The 7,500-nt window shown below is 44.9% G+C and overlaps 1 protein-coding gene across 1 annotated transcript in view; it reads left to right on the top strand.

Annotated features, from left to right (window-relative positions):
- Window positions 1–3,539: 3,539 nt before the first annotated feature.
- LOC132474626 (histone-lysine N-methyltransferase MECOM-like) overlaps window positions 3,540–7,500 on the top strand; it is an 11,067-nt gene continuing 7,106 nt past the window's right edge. Inside the window, exons 1-2 of the mRNA XM_060075420.1 lie at window positions 3,540–4,394; window positions 5,835–5,969. The gene's annotated coding sequence lies outside the window, so the exon portion shown is untranslated. The remainder of the gene's footprint in view (window positions 4,395–5,834; window positions 5,970–7,500) is intronic.

The following is a 7,500-nucleotide window of genomic DNA, read 5'->3' on the forward strand; positions in this document are numbered from 1 at the left end:
CTCTTCTTCTCTCTCTCTCTCTCTCTCTCTCTCTCTCTCACTCTCTCTCTCTCTCTCCCTCTCCCTCCCCTCTCTCTCTCCCTCCCCCTCCTCTCTCTCTCTCTCCCTCTCCCTCTCCCTCTCTCCCCTCCCCCTCTCTCTCTCTCTCTCTCTCTCTCTCTCCCTCTCTCTCTCTCTCTCTCTCTCCCTCTCCCCCTCCCCCTCTCTCTCTCTCTCTCTCTCTCTCTCTCCCTCTCCCTCTCGCTCTCTCTCCCTCTTTTTTCTCTCTCTCTATCTCTCTCCCTCCCTCGCTCTCCTCCCTTGCTCTCTCTATATCTCTCTTTCTTTTTTTTTCTCTTCCTCTCTCTTTGTCGGAATGCCTGGCTGACCCCGGCAATGAAAATAATCCAAAGTAAGTAGAAGTGAGCTAGGCTGGTTCTGCGAGCCCCCGGGCGGGCCGGGGTAAACATGGCCGGGCGCGCTGCGTTTCTCGGAGGGGCCAGGCGGAGCCAGAGGGGCCGCTGACCTTGTCCACATAAAGCAGTGATTATGAAGTGCAGGGCACAGCAACGGGGCTTCTGTCTTCTCCCGCACAACCAAATTACTAAGGTGCAGATTAACACGCCGCTCACGACGGGCCCTACTTCCAGACCAGAGGACATTTTTTCCTATTTACATTTTCCGCTTTCGTTTCCTGCGCCTTGTTTTAATATTGATTTGGGGGAATATGGATATTTGAAGAAAATCGAGTTGCTTAGATGTGATAAGAGCCTGCAAAATCGTAAAATAATGGTTTAACATGACGCGGTTTTCCTAAAGGTCTATCGGTCTATAATTAGCCGGCCCGTATATTTTTGGCTCTAGGGTTTTTTGTTACGAAAAATGTGGGATCTGGTGTCCGCAAAAGGGAAAGTGTGTGTTTGAGCTGTAAACGGGGTTTGGCCACTTGATTGAATCGCCCACACCTAAGCATAATAAATGGCACAGGGGGGTCGTATGCATTCTAACTCATGATGGAGACTTAATGCAGCCTCTCGCTCGTGTCAATGGGAGGTCTCGCCTTGAATGGCGGGACTATTTCATGTGGATTTGCCTTCGATATTTCTCTTTTTTCTTTATTTTTCCCTCTGTCCTGGAGGATGTGCTGAATGTGCACCTTAGTCGGTCTCTGTTTCCATTTGCTAGCGTGTGAGTGCGCGCGTGTGTGTGTTTGGTTTGTGCACGTGTGTGTGTGTGTGTCTGTGTGTGTGTGTGTGTGTGTGTGTGTGTGTGTGTGTGTGTGTGTGTGTGTGTGTGTGTGTGTGTGTGTGTGTGTGTGTGTGTGTGTGTGTGTGTGTGTGTGGTGTGTGTGTGTGTGCCGTCTAGCCGTGCGGCAGCAGCACGCTCTGAGCCCCTTTACAACCCACATGGAATCCCCGTCCACGCGGAGTTCTCGTGTATGGCTGCAAATGCACGATTTTTCCCTTCAACGAAACTTTTTACAAATGCATTTCTTTTATATGCAAGCGATAAACATTAGTACGCCGTCGAAAGAGAGCCGACAAATTATCCATGGTTTACTCAAAAAAGTGAATTTAAGATAAATTAAAGGAAAAGATAGTGAAAATGTACTAGGCTATTTGCGTTTGTAGATGCGTTTTGCAGTGTGCCTAATTGATTAAGATCCATAGGCTTTAACGACTCGCTATTTATTCGCTGCAAGAAATGCACAGAATATCAAAGCACGTAGGCCTACAATTTATAAAATACAAACTCAAAACGGACCAAAAGGGTTCAAAAGCGCCATAAAATGACTATAAAATGCATTGCCGGAAGCAAGTTGTTTGTAATTTGTTGATAAAGGGCTTTTTTCAAACATGTTCAAATGAACCAGACCTATTCAACCCCGCCTTATCAGACTGTTTATGGCAAATTGACAAAATAAATACAAAATGCGAAAAATGTTTTGTAAATAATTGCCGTGATTTCATTTCATACCATTACACTTTGATGGTGAATTCATGAGCTTTGCCAGCCGTTCAGACTTGTAAAGATGTTTGATCTTTTATATTTGATCTATACCAATTGGATGCAGTCTAGATGTTTTTGGCTTTATTTTTATAGAAAGATAAAACAATGCTCCCGATTTAAAAAAAATCTGTTTGGCACACTACTTTCCTAATAATAGACCTTTATTGCAGTTTTAGTGGATTAAGTGCAATTGATTAGGCATATCAAATGTGATAAACACGAAATAAAAATAAGAACTCAATAAAATAAAATGTTTTTTGTTGATCTGGCCATACTCGCTTATTAGTACAACAAAACAAGTTGTATTAATATCTGGAAGTTCAGATGCATATTTCCCTCAAAAACGTTTCAGTTGAGCACGCCATCTTCTGACTGGGGAAGGTAATGCACACTTCCTCAGTGAGGGCGGTTTCTCCCTCCTGCCACTTTCACACCAGTTCACCCCCGGTGATAGCCACAAACCTTCTCTTGTTTACCAGCGCTCGCTTCCTCCACCCCGGCCAGAGAGTCCTGGTCTCTCCTATACCACAACCCTCCACTGGACCGGCGGAGGCCGCGGAGCAATCACTTTCCCAGATTACTTGTATTTAATACACAATGCATCATAAAACAAATTCCTCACCCTGACAGGAAGAAAATAGAACAGCTCATTCGGCTTGAGCTCTCCCAATTTATTGCTAAATTAAAAAGGCTTCCAACAATGGACAAGTCGAGGAGAGGCAGGAAATCAATGACCGGGCGAAGGTCTCTCTCCTCGCCTCTCGGGGAGCGGACGGACGGTGGGAATCAGTGGCGGGGTCTTGGCTTATTTACACATGATTTTTTCCTGTCCTTCCTGCCCATTTGCTCCGCGATTTAGTAAAACAATAGGCATTATCTGGGATGGAAGGTCAATGTCAAATGGGCGATGGCCAGCGCGAGGCGTGTATCCGTCACCATCTGATCTCATCACTGGGCTCTCTCCGGGCTCCCGAGCTTTATGAGCTGCCTAATAAAAGCCCTCGCGTATGGTCCTTTACGGACCCTTTGTTTTTATTTGCAAACGCTTAATTGTAATTAAAGACTGTGAATATATGCTGCAGCACTTCATAGCCCTAAACGACGCGAACATTCTGGGAACATCAGAAGAGAAGGGGAATCCTCGTAGCCTCTATCTTTTTTATTGGCCATGATTTGTAAATACATTTAAGATAAGGAAACATTGAAGATGTATGCTTTAACCCTTATGGATATAGGCTGGTGTGTGGTATGAGTGCTGCGCGCACGGGGGAAATCCTACAAATATCGACCAGGCCCATCCTCTGTTTACCCTGCTCCGTCTGACCTGTGTTTTAAACAGAAGAGTAGGCTATATGGTGCATGGCTTTGGGTAGAGCAGGTGTGTAAAGAGCAGAAAAAAAAATACATCAAGTAAACAAGAAAAATAAAACTTTTACTCAAATTATAAAAATAGGCAGACAACGTGTTCATTGGATGTCAGACACATGGATAGGCTATGTGTCTGGTTTATTATTATTCAGAAACATATAGGCTATTATTTTCTAAACCAGCGGCCAAAGTTATAGGCCTGTGAATGTGGGCGAAATGCCGAAATGATAATGAATTAATTTGTTAGTCGGAGTTGAGTAAAACAATACAACGCAGGCTTATTTAGCGTAGTCTATATGCAATCAAAAGTGAATCAGTTAGCCCGCACCACGACCTCTCGCTGACCCCCCCTCAGCCCTGGGATCCACTGTCACTTTAACGTTTACAACCAGGAGCGTCGCTTCCGAGCGGAGACAGCAGGAAAGAGACAGTCCCTCTGCACCGCTCAGTACGGATGGGCGAGCAGGATCCTCGTTAAGAGACACACACACGCACACACTCACACACACGCACACACACACACAAACACCGGCGCATGGATAGGAGTCGAAGACGCGGAAAGTAGGTGTGCGATCCTCGACACCAGACACAACAGTCCGACCGAAGGGGCAGAAGAAGAGGAGAAGAAAAAAAAATAGAAGCGAAGTTGATTTGTCGCCAGCGGACACCTGGGTGTGTGAGGAGGCGACACACACTGCGCCGGGCGGATCTCGCAGTTTGGAAGTTGGAGCAAGTTGTTGTAGCCTACCACCAAGGGATTTACCGATGACTACATGACAATAAAGCGAGTTTGAACACGGGGATCGTCTTGCCGGGGATCTGTGAGACAGAGATCCGCGAGTCTCTTACGTTGGGTCGATCTGAAGCAGCGCCGGGACAGCGGGCTATCTGGAAGAGCACAAAGTAACCGAGACGTGGTTTTATCCAACTCTAGTTTGGTGATCCTAAACGCTGTCGCGGAGCGCAGTTCGGTGAGATTCACTGAGACGCGCAGCAGACCGTCTGGACAAATTAATTGAGTTGCAGGAGTTTCCACGGTAAGAAGAGACAAACAAAATGCATGTTTTTAATTGGATTGTTCTCGGACATAGTTAAAGGGGTTTGTTGTCTATTCTCTGACCGGCCGTTTAGCGGTTGTAAAACAGAAGAGATAAACACGAGCCACTTGATAAATATGGTGTAAAATGTAATGTTGTTGAGGACAAAGGGCATGAGACAATCTAAATATTTATTCAGAGAAGGAGATTATACAAAGACGGATTGGGGATTTTAGCAATTCCTTGTTGTATCCCAACATTGTGATGGATTTATATTTATATATAGCACAGTTGTCATTTATTGCCTAAATATTAAGATTTTAAACTGTGTTAAACTTTTACAATTCGTCGGAAGATTTTCTCTTTAAAGCATCGAAGTCCTCCATTTATTAATGCAGGCCTAATATTTGTTGAAACCCAGGCTATTTATTTGGCCTCTATTGAATTCCTTTTTCTTATTATTTTTATGTTGAAGTAATGATTCCATGGGCTAAGTATCTGTATATGGCTTAAGTGTAGGCTACATAACAACACATTTCAACTAACATCAATAAAACATTTTTTTACTGTTATTACGTTTTTTTATGTGTAACGTTATTAATATATATTGTTTTATGTAGGACTACATATCAATTGCAACATTTCATAAATATAATTTGTTTTTCGATTTAAAAAAATGATATCCTTGTTGAGACAATTTGTGTCCATTTGAATGTAAAATGCACTCAATTATGCATGAGTAATGAGTTGAAATTAAACATTAAAGGTTATTTGTATGATTTTTAAATGACTTAAATTTGCAGCAGAGAATTATGCCTGATTGTTTGTCAAAAGGGGCAGTAAAATAAATCATTTTTAATGTTATATTCTAGTAGTGTAGTTCACATGTCATGTCATTTTATTTTATTAATTGTATTTAAATATAATTTTATAATAGGCCATATGAATCATTTCAAAAAAGGTAAAATAATTCTGTTTTGTGCTCTTTAAAATATGTAACGAAAACAAAAAAAACGGGGATGATAATTGGAAGTGCATAATGCATTAATAATATATTATAAAGCTTGTAATAATTAAATGTCAAGTATTGTATTTTTTTCCCAGAAAACTAAATAAAACATTTTGCATGAGGGTTGTATTTGCTGAAAGATCAAGAATCACATGAATATGTCCCATCCTTCCTGAGATTGAGTGTGCAATCGGGCCTGGCTGATATGGGCTGCATTCTCTGTTCTGCCTGCACAGCCTTTATCAGCATGTGTATTGCCCCACAGAGAGTTCTAACATTACACTTGTATTCCTCTGTGGGAGGTCATGTACGGTGAGTCTCTGTTTAGCCCCAGTTACCTGGGCTGACACAGATCAAAGTCTGATCTTGTCCTCTCTTCCTCCCTTCCTCCCTCTATCTCTCTCCTCTGCCCTCTTCCCCTGACCCCTCAGATCTCGGATGGGCCGGGCCATGTGAAGTTGTGCGTGGATGCCAGCAAGCCAGACACTGGGAGCTGGCTGAAACACATCCAGTTTGCCCCTGTGAACAAGCAGCACAACCTGACCGCGTGCCAGCTAGATGACCAGGTAGTGTGTGTGTGTGTGTGTGTGTGTGTGTGTGTGTGTGTGTGTGTGTGTGTGTGTGTGTGTGTGTGTGTGTGTGTGTGTGTGTGTGTGTGTGTGTGTGTGTGTGTGTGTGTTGCTTGGCAGACCAGCAGAGATCAAATACAGGGAAAACAAAGAAAGAAAAATAACACTTAATGCACAAACTGAGGAATTCAGCTTATCTCAGCCAACATACGAGAAGTTCAGCGCCTCTGAGGAGGGAATCAAGTGCCCCTGAACACAGAGTGAGTGTTAACGTATTACAGGGCTGTAGTTTCTGAGCCAGGTTGGTTTTTACCAGGCCTTCCCTCTGTCTAAGGTCCTGTGAGCGTCACGTCTGTTAAGGTAAAAGGTGTTATGGTGATCCTAGTCAGATATCTCCCCCCGCCCTCCCCCCTCCCCCAGCCCTCCCCCCTCCCCTCCCATGTGCGGTTGGCCCACCCTGTCTCTCCTCTCTCTCTCACTCACACACACACACACACACACACACACACACACACACACACACACACACACACACACACACACACACACACACACACACACACACACACAGTATTACACATGACATGACACTCTGCACACCACCTTCCCACACACACACACACACACACGCACACACACTCCGCACCGACAGGGTTCCAGCCTGCCACTACTATCTGAGTGTTTTGTTTCTGTAATTGTGCGCTGGCTTCTGCCGCGCTCGGACCACCGGGAGGGATGAGGCGCGGCGGCGGGCCGCCGGGGCAGATAGTTCCACGCACTTGGCCGTCACGCTCGCGCCATAAACTGTGAGACGTGCCAGGAATGCCCCAGAGCCCATTCTTCGCCCCACCTGGAGATACACGAGCGCAGAAAGACATGGGGGCACGTTCATGTCCATCTCACCGTGAGAGGACGCCGCGGACGCGTAGATGCACGGCATCGCAATGTTAGAAAAAAAAAAGATAAAACTACAACAGTGGCGCAGAACAGGAAGGCGGGGGGGGTTTAATATTATTTGAGAGATACGCAGCCAGGCGGGCGGCTCCCTCTACCTCATCGAAGGAAGAAAGGGTGAGATCAACGAGCATGCGGGCCGGCACACAGATAGTGAACACTCGAGATGAACTAGAATTAGCGCTAGAAGGAGCGCTCGGGCCAAGCGTGAGCTCTCTGCAGGTGACGCTCAGAGGTGGTTTATCTGCTAGACGGTGGAAATTTTTCGCTCTGATCAAAATGAACCCAACCAGGTTAAAGCAGAATTTGGCGTATTAAGTCCTTGCATCTTCAGTTCATCATTTCTCTTTCAATGAGTGTCTGATTGATGTTCCATCCCGCCTAAAGGCTTCATATCCCCCTCTACCCCTCTTGTTCTTCAGTGCAGAAATTACCACTTTAAGAGGGTTCCCCTTGTTGGGGCCATCAATCTAATTACAACACAAAACGATATAAAGTCATTAAAAGTGATCTAAAGTCATGCGTGCTAGGGAGAGAGAGAGGAACAGAGTGCAAGAGAGAGGATAATGGGGAG

The sequence above is a fragment of the Gadus macrocephalus genome, chromosome 16 (assembly GCF_031168955.1).
Source record: "Gadus macrocephalus chromosome 16, ASM3116895v1".
In the NCBI taxonomy this organism is placed as follows: Eukaryota; Metazoa; Chordata; class Actinopteri; order Gadiformes; family Gadidae; genus Gadus; species Gadus macrocephalus.